The following is a 14,939-nucleotide window of genomic DNA, read 5'->3' as shown; positions in this document are numbered from 1 at the left end:
TTTGAAAAAGAAAAAATAAGGATTCCAAAATTTTTAATATGAATTCCAGGAATCTTCAATTCTTAGTCTAAAGCTCCAATCTGAGGGTTAGACATGGCTTAATAGCCAGTCAAGCTTTAGAAGATATTGCTACTTTCCATGTATAGAGCAACTAAGTGTGTGAGAATCTCTTGTGATGATAAGTTGAAACTCCAGTCCAAAAGATTAGACATGGCTTATAGCCAGCCAGGATTCAACAAATCATCATAAAACACTAGAATTCATTCTTAAAAATTCTGAAGAAAAATATATTTTTGAAAACATTTTTTTTTTCGAAACAAAGGAGAAATTTTTGAAAGATTTTTGAAAAATTTTTGAAAATAAAACAAAAAGAAAATTACCTAATCTGAGCAACAAGATGAATCGTCAGTTGTCCAAACTCGAACAATCTCCGGCAACGGTGCCAAAAACTTGGTGCACGAAATTGTGATCTCAGGCAACGGCGCCAAAAACTCTGTATGCACATCTTAATAACTTGTTTTTCATTCACAACTTCGATACAACTAACCAGCAAGTGCACTGGGTCGTCCAAGTAATAAACCTTACGTGAGTAAGGGTCGATCCCACAAAGATTGTTGGTATGAAGCAAGCTATGGTCACCTTGTAAATCTCAGTCAGGCGGATATCAAATGGTTATGGAGTTTTTGAAAATAAATAATAAAATAAGGATAGAAATACTTATGTAAATCATTGGTGAGAATTTCAGATAAGCGTGTAGAGATGCATTCGTTCCTCTGAACTTCTGCTTTCCTGCTGTCTTCATCCAATCAATCCTACTCCTTTCCATTGCTGGCTTTATGTAAGGACATCACCATTGTCAATGGCTACTTTTGATCCTCTCTGGAAAATGGTCCGATGCGCTGTCACTGCATGGCTAATCGTCTGGAGGCATCACCGTGGTCAATGGCTGCATCCTATCCTCTTGTGAAAATGGTCCGATGCGCTGTCACTGCACAGCTAATCATCTGAGGTTCTCAATCATGCTGGAATAGGATTTACTATCCTTTTGCGTCTGTCACTACGCCCAGCACTCGCGAGTTTGAAGTTCGTCACAGTCATTCAATCCCAGAGTCCTACTCGGAATACCACAGACAAGGTTTAGACTTTCCGGACTCTCATGAATGCCGCCATCAATCTAGCTTATACCACGAAGATTCTGATTAAGAGATCCAAGAGATACTCATTCAATCGAACGTAGAACGGAAGTGGTTGTCAGGCACGCGTTCGTGGGGGAATGATGATGATTGTCACGTTCATCACATTCATGTTGAAGTGAGAATGAATATCTTAGAAGCGGAATAATTTGAATTGAATAGAAAAACAGTAGTACTTTGCATTAATCTTTGAGGAACAGCAGAGCTCCACACCTTAATCTATGGAGTGCAGAAACTCTACCGTATGAAAAATACATAAGTGAATAGAGGGTAAGCATGGTCGAGTGGCCAGCCTCCCATGGAGGTCTAGAGATCTAAAAATGATCAAAAGATACAATCCAGGATGATCCAAAGATAAACTAAAAATCACAAGATGTCTAATACAATAGTAAAAAGTCCTATTTATACTAAACTAGTTACTAGGGTTTACAGAGATAAGTAATTGATGCATAAATCCACTTCCGGGGCCCACTTGGTGTGTGCTTGGGCTGAGCTTGAATGTTACACGTGCAGAGGCTCTTTCTGGAGTTGAACTCCAGGTTGTAACGTATTTTTGGCGTTCAACTCTGGTTTGTGACGTGTTTCTGGCGTTTAACTCCAGACAGCAGCGTAGAACTGGCGTTCAATGCCCTTTTATGTCGTCTAAACTCGGCCAAAGTATGGACTATTATATATTGCTGGAAAGCCCTGGATGTTTACTTTTCAACGCAATTGGAAACGTGCCATTTTGAGTTCTGTAGCTCCAGAAAATCTACTTTGAGTGCAGGGAGGTCAGAATCCAACAGCATCAGCAGTCCTTCTTCAACCTCTGAATCTGATTTTTGCTCAAGTCCCTCAATTTCAGCCAGAAAATACCTGAAATCATAGAAAAACACATAAACTCATAGTAAAGGCCAGAAATGTGAATTTAGCATAAAAACTAATGAAAACATCCCTAAAAGTAACCAGATTCTACTAAAAACATACTAAAAACAATGCCAAAAAGCGTATAAATTATCCGCTCATCACTTTCCTTAATTTGTCTTTGAGAAAAGCATTTTCTGCCTTAGAAAGTCATTCTGAGATTCAAGTTTATGATTTTCATTTAAGAAGCATCTTAGTTTTTCAGTGAGATGATCAATCATAAGATAAAGATCTCCAGTAGAAGGTTCAATGAAAATTATCTCATCCATTTGATCGGCCATGAGACAGGTTTGGGATTTGCTTTCTGATTCTTTCTCATCTTCTGAATCATTTTCCAGATCTTCCCAAGAGGCCATTATTCCCTTCTTCTTTTCCTTCTTCATCTTATCTTCCTTCTTCAATTTTGGATAGTCAAACTTATAATGTCTAGGTTCTTTACAGTGGTAGATGATCTTGCTTAAGTCCCTTTTTTGTTTTCTTGAGTTGCCTCCGATCCTTTGCTTTGTTCCTTTTACTTCATCATTGTCTTGAATTTCTTATCAAACATAACAAACTCATCGTCAAATAAATTATCACTGGATTCATCATCCAGGGACTTAGTGACTGATTTGAGAGTAATTCCTTTTATTTTTTGAGTCATTTTTCAAATAAGTAGTTTCAAAAGCAAGTAAATGTCCTCTCAGATCATTATATGTCATTTGATCAATGCTACTACTTTCAACTATAACTATAGCTTTAGTTTTTCACTCTTTTGTGAGACTTCTTAGAACTTTTCTCACTAGCATAGGTTCAGGGTGAGTGATTCCTATAGCATCCAAGCCATTGATGATGACGTTGAATCTTTCAAACACTTCATCAATTGTTTCTCCTTTCTTCATAGAGAATATTTTGTACTCTTTGCTCATCATGTCTATTACGGTCCGCTTGACTAGGGTATGTCCTTCATGAGTGACTTGAAGCTTGCCTCAGATTTCCTTTACTGTTTTGCATCTAGATACCCTTCGAAATTTCTTGAAGCTGATAGCACAGTTAAGCAAGTTGACAGCTTTGGTGTTGAGCTCTATTTTCTTTTTATCTTCATCATTCCATTCGGCTTCAGTCTTAGGAGTGACTACTCCATCTGCTCCAATTTCGGTTGGAACTTAGGGACCATTAACGATGATCTTTTAGATGTTGCAATCAACAGATTGAACAAAGATCTTCATTCTCTCTTTCCAGTAGTTTGTAATTATTTTCATTGAAAAATAAATGTCTGTTACTGGATTGTCCTTCAGTCAGAGTATAGACCACCACATTAGAACCACTGTTGTTTGTCATCAGTACTTTTTCTCCAAGCTGCAAAGCTTGATATCTTTGAGATCAAGCTCTGATACCAATTGAAGGTTATTAGTGGCTAAAAGAAGGGGGGTTGAATCTTATCTTTTTTTTCTGCTGAATATTGATTTTTCTTTTTCAAAGACACTTTAGGAGATATTTTTACTTTTGTCTCGTAACAATTTGAGAGACATTTTCATTTTGTCTCCTAAGTAACAGAAACAGACATGAAGCAGAGAAGAAAAAATAACACCAGATATATCCTGGTTCAGCTACCTAGTGCAATGTAGCCTACAACCAGTCTCCATCAACACTATGATAGAATTTTACTATCTCTTTTTTTAAGATTACAAATACCAATGCTTCCCTAGGATCTACCCAATCCTATATGGGACAAATCCAGATTCTAAACCTAATCTGAATTTGACTAGACCTCAATCTAGTTTCAATAGCAAAGTGCTAACCCAACTTGTAAGAGAATCGCCACAGGATCATGACACAAAACAGAAAGATGTACAAAGAACCTCTGAGACATCTTATGACTTTTTGTCACTATTTAACTCACTGTCTTTTACCTCTCATTGGCTTTTTCTTACAAATCTTACCATATTTGTCTTTTACTATGAGACTCAGACATATTAAACTGAGAAAAATAAAATACTAAATGAACAACATGAAGGAGAAGAACTCTAACAGCTTGGGTAGCTATGAGAGTGAACTTTTGCTTTTCACTTACTCTCCTTAGCTTCAATCTTTGGCCGTTCACCCTTAATATAGAAGAGTGAAGCTTCCAAGGTTGAATCACGTTCAACCTTAACACTGTCTTCTCCTTTAATATCAGAGACTAGCAGCGACTTCATCAGAGAGGAGAGAGAGAAATGAACATGTTGCATGCAACTCACCTATTCTCTCTCATCCTTTTTCTTCTAAATTCTTCAATCTTGACCATTGAGCTTGACTTTGGCTCCAAGTTTTGATTCTGAACGTTGATGTGCTTCTGAACCAAGATGGCTTCACGTTCTCCATTGTTGCTTCTTCCATGCTTGTGACCTTGTGGCTTTCTTCTTGGTTCCTCGGTGAAGCACAAATGAAGAAAGAAACTTTTGATGTGCTTTGACCGAGAGAGTCTAGCTACTTGACCGAAGTCCTTCTTCTTTACTTTGATTTAGCAACAATCTTTTTGTTTTTTCTCAAAACCTATTTTCTATAGTTTCCATTTTCTTCTTTCTTCTTCTTTAAATGAGTGATGTGACCGAAGCAAGAGAGAGAAGGGAGAGAAGAGAGAAGTGATGGCTTTCGGTGGAAGTTTTAAAAAATTAATTGAATTAAATTTTGAGTTACAGTTACCAAGAGTGGGAGTAACCGAAAGGGGCTTTGAAAAACTTGAGCCTATTTGGTTTTCTTTCTTTTTCAAGCCACTAAATTTAAAACAAATTGGTATAAAATTAAACTTATTTAATGATCAAGATAGACTTGTTTAATTGGACCAATATAAAACTTAATTTTCTTTCCTATACACTAAACTTAAATACATCAAATAAATAATCAATAATACTTTAATTAACATTTTAATAATATTTAATCATAATTTTAATATTAATTTTTCAAACTCAACACATATATACTTATACTGAAAGAAATCATGAGTTCATAAAACAATTTGTCATATATGGTCGTACGAGAAATTATTATATCTTGGCTCTTGACATAATTTTAATGAGTAAGATATAATTCTATTTAATCCATCGAATATTTTGCCACATATATTATCATATATGAAAGTAATATCATAAAATAATTCAAATGAGCAAAATATCATACTCATTTAGAATATTTTAATTAAAAAAATGAAATTTGAAGGCTGAAAACACCATGAAAATATTGAGAATTATTTGTGTATATTCATAAATTAGTGAAATTAAAAATAGATGAATTTTATTTATTTTTGATTTACCATTATATATATATATAATGTTATAAAGTCCAAGTGAGTTCATATATTAGGAATTACTTCTAGATCAATATTTGAGAAGAAAATGATGATCAAGCATGTAATATTTATAAAAAATATGTAAGAATATTTGTATATAATGTAGTCTTTACTATTGTTTGGTTACCACGTATTTGTGGTATTTATATATGTCGCTTTACATGCTTTTTACTTCTAAAATAATTAGCCCTGGAATAATTAAACATTTCAAAACAAAATAATTAACAACTCAACATACAGTAGCAAAACAATAAAAATACAATGTTCGATATTTGGTATTCTAACTGGAACTTTAGTGTTTTCTTTTTTTACAAATATTTTATATCTTTAATACTCCAATAATTATATTATAAATTTTTAAATTTTTAATTTCTTGTAAATTTATTTATTTGTTTTAAAAAAATTACATTTGAGTATTTAATTTTGGTTTAAATATCATTATATTATTTTTAGAACAATATTTTATGGCCAAAAAATATATATTTATATTTACTAGATATAAATAAATACAGTTTATACTCACATTTTTTAAAATTTGAACACAAATTAGTAAAACTTATTTGTTAAAGAGAATTCAATATTTGTACGGATTAAAATAATGGCAAAAATATTAAAAATTGCTGCCCAAAAAAATTTGTTATTTCTATGTTAAAATCTTGGCCCTCAACAATTTCTTTCAAGCTCCTAGTTCGAGCCCCATTTGTCAACTAGATATGCTAAACTTCCACTCGTCTCAAGTCAATATGTCAAGTTGTCAACTATGAAATTTTCCACTAAGACAATAATGGAAGCTGGACTTTAAACAAAAATTTGGTTTGATAATGATATGTCTGAATTTTAGAGTTTATTTTCAAATCCATATATAATCAATTTATCTTTAGTGATATACTTTTCATTCAAGAATATAAGTTAGCGATGGAAATAGTACTATATATATCCCATATAAGATCAAATACTTAGCAGTTAGAACAATATGCAACCTTCTAGCTACCTTGTTTTCTCTCCTTCAAACATGTCATCACATTTGTTATGTCTTTTCTTTTTTCTCTTCACTTCAAACGCTGTTGCCTCTGCCTTAGGAAATGAGAGTGACCATCTTGCACTGATCAAATTCAAAGATTCAATATCTAGTGACCCTTTTGGAGTGTTATCCACTTGGAACAGCTCAACCCACTTTTGCAACTGGCAGGGAGTCAAATGTGGCAGCAAACATCAGAGAGTCACAAAACTGACTTTAGATTTATACAATTTGCAAGGGTCAATATCACCGTATGTTGGCAACCTTTCCTTTCTTAGAGTCTTGAGCCTTCAGCTCAATAACTTCCATGGTCATGTTCCGCAAACAATAAGCCGTTTGTTTCGACTGAGGGCACTTGCTTTATATAGTAACAATTTAGTTGGGGAGTTTCCCATTGGTGCCACGAACTGTTCTAAATTAAAAACATTGATGTTAGACCACAATCATTTTAGCGGCCACATACCAGTGGAGATTGGGTTTCTTGGGAATCTTGAAAGATTGTTTCTTGTTTCAAACAATTTTTCAGGACCAATCCCATTATCAATGTGGAATTTATCTTCTCTTGTTCTTCTTAGTGCAGCTTATAATAATTTGGAGGGAAATATACCTGACGAAATAGGCCATTTGAAGGACTTAGTTAATATTTCACTGGGAGTTAATAAAATGTCTGGTAAGATTCCACACTCGCTTTACAATTTGTCATCACTCTCTGTCTTAACACTTTCATTCAATCAACTTGAGGGTTCTCTTCCAAGCAACATGTTCTCCAACCTCTCAAATCTCAGGATCATTGAACTGGCTGGGAACCAATTTTCAGGTCCTATACCAACATCCATCACAACTGCATTTGGCCTTCAAGAAGTTGATTTTTCTATCAACAATTTTGTTGGACAAGTCCCAAATCTAGGAAGCCTTCGAAATCTCTCAGTTCTAGATTTAGGTACAAATGATTTTGGAGGGAATTCATCTATTAATGAGTGGGAGTTCATAAAGTCTTTGATAAACTGTAGTAAGCTGCAAGAGTTTGGTTTCGAGTACAATAATTTTGTAGGTCATTTGCCAAATTTCATAGGCAATTTGTCCACCAAGATCAGCCAACTAGCATTTGGTGGAAATCAGATTTCCGAGCAAATTCCTACAGAATTAGGCAATCTTGTTAACTTAATTTCCTTGACAATGGAGAACAACCACCTAACTGAGTCCATTCCAACTTCTTTTGGTAACTTTCAAAAGTTGCAATATTTGGATATGAACAGTAACAAATTTTCAGGAGAAATACCCGCTATCATAGGTAACCTAAGCCAGTTGTCTGAGTTAGATTTGTCACATAATATGTTAAATGGAAACATTCCTTCAGCCATTGGAAATTGCAAGAGATTACAAAGTCTAGATTTTTCATATAACAACCTTAGTGGAATCATACCATCACAAGTATTTGAAATTCCATCTTTGTCAATCTTGTTGAATATTTCACACAACTCATTAAGTGGTAGTTTACCAAGTGAAATAGGCCTGCTTAAAAGTATTGGTACACTAGATGTTTCTGAGAATCATCTGTCCAATAAGATTCCGGAAGCAATAGGAGAATGTGAGAGTTTGGAGTACCTTTATTTGCAGGGGAATTCCTTTCATGGAATCATACCACCTTCTCTGGCTTCTCTAAAAGGTCTTCAACACTTAGACCTATCGCAGAATCAGTTGTCCGGAACAATTCCACAAGAACTGCAGAACATTTCTGTTTTGGTATACTTCAATGCTTCTTTTAACATGTTGGAGGGTGAGGTACCAATGAATGGCGTGTTCCGAAACACAACTGAAGTTTCATTGAGCGGCAATCGCAAGCTTTGTGGAGGGATCGCAAGCTTAAGGCTTCCACCGTGTCCTTCAAAAGCTACAAAAAAGAGAAAACATCATGGATTCAAGATTTGGATGATAGTTATCATACCATCTTCAGTTGTGTTTCTTCTTTTGCTTTCATCAATTCTTGCACTCTTTTCTAGAAGAAGAAGACAAAGAAAAGCATCTGTATAATGCAACAAATGAGAAAGTGCCCAGAGTATCATATCAGAACCTATATAATGCAACAAATGGGTTCTCAAATGAGAACTTAATAGGATCCGGTGGTTATAGCTCTGTGTATAAAGCAATACTTGATTCTGCAGAAGAAGTTGTTGCTGTAAAGGTTCTAAACCTTCAACTGAAAGGAGCTCACAAAAGTTTCACGGCTGAATGCAATGCTTTAAGAAATATCAGGCACAGAAATCTAGCGAAGATTGTAACATGTTGCTCTAGTGTGGATTACAAGGGAAATGATTTTAAGGCTCTGGTTTACGAGTACATGTCGAATGGAAGCTTAGACAAATGGTTGCATCCCAATAGAGAAAGTTCGAACAAACTAAGAACGCTAAACCTGCCGCAGAGATTACAAGTTATTATGGGCATTGCCTGCGCATTGCATTATCTTCACTATGAATGTGAGCAGCCTGTTATTCATTGCGATTTGAAGCCGAGCAATGTCCTTCTTGAAGATAACATGGATGCTCAAGTGAGTGATTTCGGTTTAGCAAGACTTATCCCAGTGGTTGATGGCAACTCTCAAAACCAAACCAGCACCAGTGGAATCAAAGGAACAATAGGTTATGCTCCTCCAGGTAATTTCTTTAAGGAAAAAATGCAATTAATCCCTTAGTTCAGTAGTTTAGAGTGTAAAGTGCAAATGAGTGAACGCTCACAAATTTAATTGCATTTTTCTTCTTGTCTAATATTGTTGTCACTCGAGATTCACTAAATATCCATTTATTTTCATCCTTTGTATCTCTTACTTTTTTTTTCTAAAATGCATCGTAGAATATGGAACAAGTTCTCAAGTGTCAATAGAAGGTGACATATATAGCTTTGGCATTCTTGTTTTGGAGATGCTAACCGGGAAAATACCAACAGAAGAAATGTTCAAAGATGGGTGTAGCCTCCACAACTATGTCCGTGATGCATGTCCAGATAATATCTTGGAGATTGTTGATACAACTCTGCTGTCATTGATAGGTGAAGAAATTCAAGCACCAACAGGTGTAGAAGAAAATAATCATATTGAGAATGAAGGACATTTGCAGAGTAATGTTGAGAACTGCTTATTCTCATTATTCAAGATTGGTCTTGCTTGTTCTGTGGACTCACCAAGAGAAAGGATGAACATGATGGAAGTCAATAGAGAACTCAACATTATCAAAAATAATTTTCATGCTTGAGTGTTCAATGTTAATTATGGATTACTTATGTGACACAATCTGTTGGTTAACAGTTCAGGCAGTTTGTTGAAACTGTCCTGAACAATTTAGTATTTCAATATTGTTTTTAATGTTTAAGTCAAACAAAATCCTGTGAGTATTGTATGTCATGAATAATTCTTGATTTGTTCAACAAGTCATGCTAGCTTTTTATGCAAGCAAATATGAAAGAGTGCAATTGTGAAACAATTTTTGTCTTAATTTCTTCTCATGTATATCGACCATGCTATAAAATACATATAAATACACATTGAAATTATATTAAACTACACATATATTTATATACAAATACATTGATAATTAATTTTACGCTAAACTTGACTTTAAACTAAACACCTGCGCTATGAAGTTTGGAGTCAGAAAATACACTATATCTGCATACACCTGCAGTAAATTTCCAACTTAGAATGATTCCCTTGTTTCAGTTTTTGCACCGGCAATCATAAGCATTCAGTTAATCATAAAATGCTTCTTGTGCAACTGCATTTAAATTATTTCACATTTAATTTTTCTTTTTGAAAAAAGGAGTTGTTCCGTAATAATAGAGTTAACTAATATCAAAATTTTCTTTCATTTCTAAAAAAACAAAAATCTAGAAAACTAACTCTATATACAATCTGTTAGGTTTAAAAAAATAATGATTTAATTAATGATAACTAAATATTATTATTAGACTAAAAATCTAATTAAATATGTAATTAATTTGTTAATTGTGCAAAAATTAATAAAAAGCAAAACAGACCTATTAACAAATTTTAGGCTGATAAATTTTAAGGAAATAGTTACTGATCATACCAATACTTTCCCATCAAAATACAAAACAAGCTTAAGACTAGAAATTAGTTTTTTATTTTATTGTTTCATTATATTTATTTGATATACTTGAATTTTAATTTATTTGAACATTGTATTATTTATTTTAAATAAAAAAATTTTATTATTTATGAATTGACCACTAATTGTGTAAGAAAATTTAAATTTAAAATTAAAATTGACCATTTATTTCAAATTAAAAAAAATTAACATTACCGTCAGAATTACCGTAGGAATAATCCGATAGTAATAGTGTGCTAAACAACATTTTTTGGTGCCAACAATACTGTTGGAAAAATCTACCAGTAACTAATTAGTTTTTCGAACTGGTAATCCATCAAGATGATAAAATTTCGACAGTAAACATTTACTTACGAGGTTAATATCGTCTGTTTTTTTCGACGGTAAATCCAATGGTTTTCGGCATTTTTCTTGTAGTGATTCTGGATCATCTCCCTCTACTCTGACAAACCTGGTGATGTCACAGGTTGCGGATGCATTGGGCTATACGTTCATCATTGTCCCAAACCCCAACTACATCCATGTGTCTACGGTGGCAACGCCTTCTCCATCCGCTCAGCAGTCTACTGACTCAACGATGCCCCCCCTCGGTGACGGACACCGCGGTGCTGAAATCCTCTCACGGTAGCTTGCCAGCTGATACCCCTCCACCACCTCCCATCGTACGGATTAGGATCTGGCTTGATGGTGGAATGGCGTAAGTACTACTTTAAGTCTCGTATATGCTGAAAGTGTTTGATAACTCATGATTAGTGATTCTTGATTATTGATTCTAGTTTTAGTGGATATAGGTTGTAGATTTGAATTGCTAAAAATGTTTAATATATCGTGATTAGTGATTCTGATAGTTGATTGTAGTTTTTGTGGATTTATGGTTGTAAGATTGAATTGTTGAAAGTGTTTTGATATATCTTGTTTATTGATTCTTGATTATTGATTCTAGTTTAGTAGATTTATTGGATTTATGGAATTTGCTTCTTGATTATTGATTGTTGATTGTTGTTCATTGATTGTTGACAATTGGTGTTTTTTAAGTTAATTGTTGATGGATAGAGTTTGTAGCGCATTCCAGTTATAGACGAAACTCTGCCAAAATTTGTAAAAAAATCTTTATATATTATGGTTATTTCCTTCTGAAATTTTAATTTATGTTGCCATATTGGTTTGTTTATGAATTGTTCATAGATTTGTGCCAAACAACAATGCATGTACTCAGGAGATGACCAACGTCATTAAGCTGATGTACGACCATCCATGGCCGAGTTACAAAAAGATCCCGTCTGAGACCAGAAAGCGGTGATTTCAGAAGTGGACGATAAGAACTTAATATAGTCAAACCTTCTTAACTAGTCTATATCTTCTATTTTGTTTAATATGATATATTTTGATTAATGAATTTTAAAGTTTCTTTGTATAGATGAACTTTATATGGGACAAGGTGCACGATATCATCGTTAGGAAGATATACGACTATCGTATGGGTAGGCGACTGTAACAGATATTGGAGGATGTACGTGAGAGGCACAACCACCTCACTTCCTGACTCCACCCAGAAATTAAGAAGGTCTGTACATTCACTGGGAGACCGATGAGGGGTTTACGCATCAACGTCTCACAAACAGAGCTAACAGGGCATCGGTCAGGTCGTCCAAGTATACCGGTGATCAGCAACCTTCATGAAGACTAAGGTCAGCTGGTATGTGGCTTCTCTAATTTTGTTATTAATTTAGTTATATTCTTTGACATATCATTAGTAGGCATCCTAACAACTTATTTCAATGCAACATGTATAGTCAAATTCGTTGGATCACGATGCGACCTTGGCGGAGACCTTCAAGTACACCCATACTTTGAAGGAGAACATAGAGAGATTTGCTTATCAGCGGCCTGCGGATTATTATGTGAGTAAACATCTGATCTTCTGATATAAAATTTTCAATTAACTGTACAACTATCGTCCTAATTATAATAATATGTGTTACACAAGAGTCCTACACACAGAGACCGGAGGCCGCAACTTACCAATCTCAGCAAAGTGAGAAGGACGCCAGTGGTGCTATTGTTTCAGTCGTCGATCTCGATGCAATTTGGCGCAAGGCCGCCTCAGCTCCGTACAAAAACCGCGTATATGGGTTGGGGTTGTTCTTCGTCGGCAGTCTCCGCACCTCCACGTTGATGCCATTGTCTACCTCTGCCACCAGTCGAGCCGTTGATCCTGAAGAAGGCATTGATTTGAGGCTATAGGTGCAGGAGCTCGCCCGGAGCCTTCACGAATAGGTCAGGAGCTGACTGAGACTCGGGAGAGGTATCAGGAGATCCTCACATGCTTGACGGACACGGATGATCTTAGGCTGGAGTGGAGGGAGAATTAATAACTTATATATAGCTTTATTCCCTAAAATGCATCGTAGAATATGCAACAAGTTCTCAAGTGTCAATAGAAGGTGAGATATATAGCTTTGGCATTCTTGTTTTGGAGATGCTAACCGGGAAAACACCAACAGAAAAAATGTTCAAAGATGGGTGTAGCCTCCACAACTATGTTCGTGATGCATGTCCAGATAATACCTTGGAGATTGTTGATGCAACTCTGCTCTCATTGATAGGTGAAGAAATTCAAGCACCAAAAGGTGTAGAAGAAAATAATCATATTGAGAATGCAGGACATTTGCAGAGTAATGTTGAGAAGTGCTTATTCTCATTGTTTAAGATTGGTCTTGCTTGTTCAGTGGACTCACCAAGAGAAAGGATGAATATGATGGAAGCCAACAGAGAACTCAACATTATCAAAATTGCTTTTCCATGCTTGAGTGTTCAAAGTGCATTGATCACTTATGCTTGTTTTGGAGTTTTAGTGCTCTTTAATTAAAAGCAAAAGAAAAAGCTTGTATGGAGTTTTAGTACTCTTTAATAAAAAGAGAGAGAAGAATCGGCATTAAATTATTAAGGAGAAAGAAAAAAATCGGCATTAAAATTTTATTTGGCTAATTTTTTTGTTTTAATTTGAATTTATTTTATTTTTAAATTGATATTAAATTATTACAATATGACAAAAATAAAAATTTAAAATAATTAAAAGGGCAAAATATTCTTATTATTTTAAATAAACGTTCTTGTATTAATTTTTTAAAGAAGTTAAATATGATCTTTAAGTATGTCAACAAAAGAGATAGATATATGTAATCTTTTAAATTAATAACATTAGAGGATATATATAGATACATAATATCTGAAAAGATTAATAAATCTTACCTAAAAAATATAGTTAGAGATATTTTTTGCTTAAGATAATAAAAATAATACGAATATGTTTATTTTTATTAAATTAAATTATTAATTTATTGATTTTATAAACTAATTTAATAACCTTAATAACTTATATACTAATAGAGCATATTAAATTTCTTATAGTAATTATAAATTACGGAAAAGCTTTGCATACAAGTCATTGGCTTGTATGCTTTACAAGTTCATTAAGCAATAAAACAAAAAAAACGCGCTGCTACACATACGTTGTATACACGCGCTATATAAGATCCCGCGTATATCTAACTACCAAATTTAAAAGATTTGTTTCCTTCTTCGTTTTCGTTATTTGGAGATTTGCTTGTTCGGCTTCCCTCCTTCTTCTCCATCGTTCTTTTCCTCTCCTTTTCTCATTGGTATGTTCTTCGTTTACGTTACTTTCCTCTCTCTGTGCAACTCGAGCTTCGTTTTCTATTTTGATTTGTTGTTTTCTGAAATCAAAGTTTGAACTCGTTTTGAAGATAATGGATCATTCAACCTCAGATTGTCAGCTGAATCCAGGCGAAGTGGATTATGAATTTGAATCTAACGAAGTTCCTGAGGTTTGATTTACATAGGATTAGTATGAATTTTCTTGCAGTAATTTGTATAGCATTGTGTAGTTGAAAAATTGTTGAACATCGACTGTGAAACTAACACGTTAACATGAATCTGTCGATTCAATGTATTAGTTTTGATTAATTATCTGAAATTTATAGCAGACGCTCGGGTGTAGATCAGGTCTTTTTTGGGTGTATTTTTGCTAGAAGTGTGGGTGTATTTACACTTTACTGGTTTTTTGTTATTTTAATTGAGTTGTTGTTGTTCAGGTGTATTATATCAGACATGATTGGGTGTGTTTTTAGTTTTTGGCATGGTGTATTCTGCAGCATGTGTATTTACAGTTTATGGCTTTATTGTCATTTTAGTTGAGATGTTGTGGTTCGGGTATATCATATTAGACATGATTGGGTGTATTTGAATCATATCTATGGGTGTATTTGAATCATATCTATGGGTGTATTTGAATCATATCTATGGGTGTATTTCACTGTTATCAATGGGTGTATCTGACTCATATATATGGGTGTATCTTACTGATATCTTTGGGTGTATTT

General features: G+C 34.2%; 1 pseudogene; it reads left to right on the top strand.

Moving 5' to 3' along the window:
• LOC107636909 lies at positions 6,413–13,405 on the top strand (annotated as a pseudogene).

This window comes from Arachis ipaensis, chromosome B04 (assembly GCF_000816755.2).
Source record: "Arachis ipaensis cultivar K30076 chromosome B04, Araip1.1, whole genome shotgun sequence".
NCBI classification, from domain to species: Eukaryota; Viridiplantae; Streptophyta; class Magnoliopsida; order Fabales; family Fabaceae; genus Arachis; species Arachis ipaensis.
This window is presented reverse-complemented; position numbering and strand designations above follow the sequence as displayed.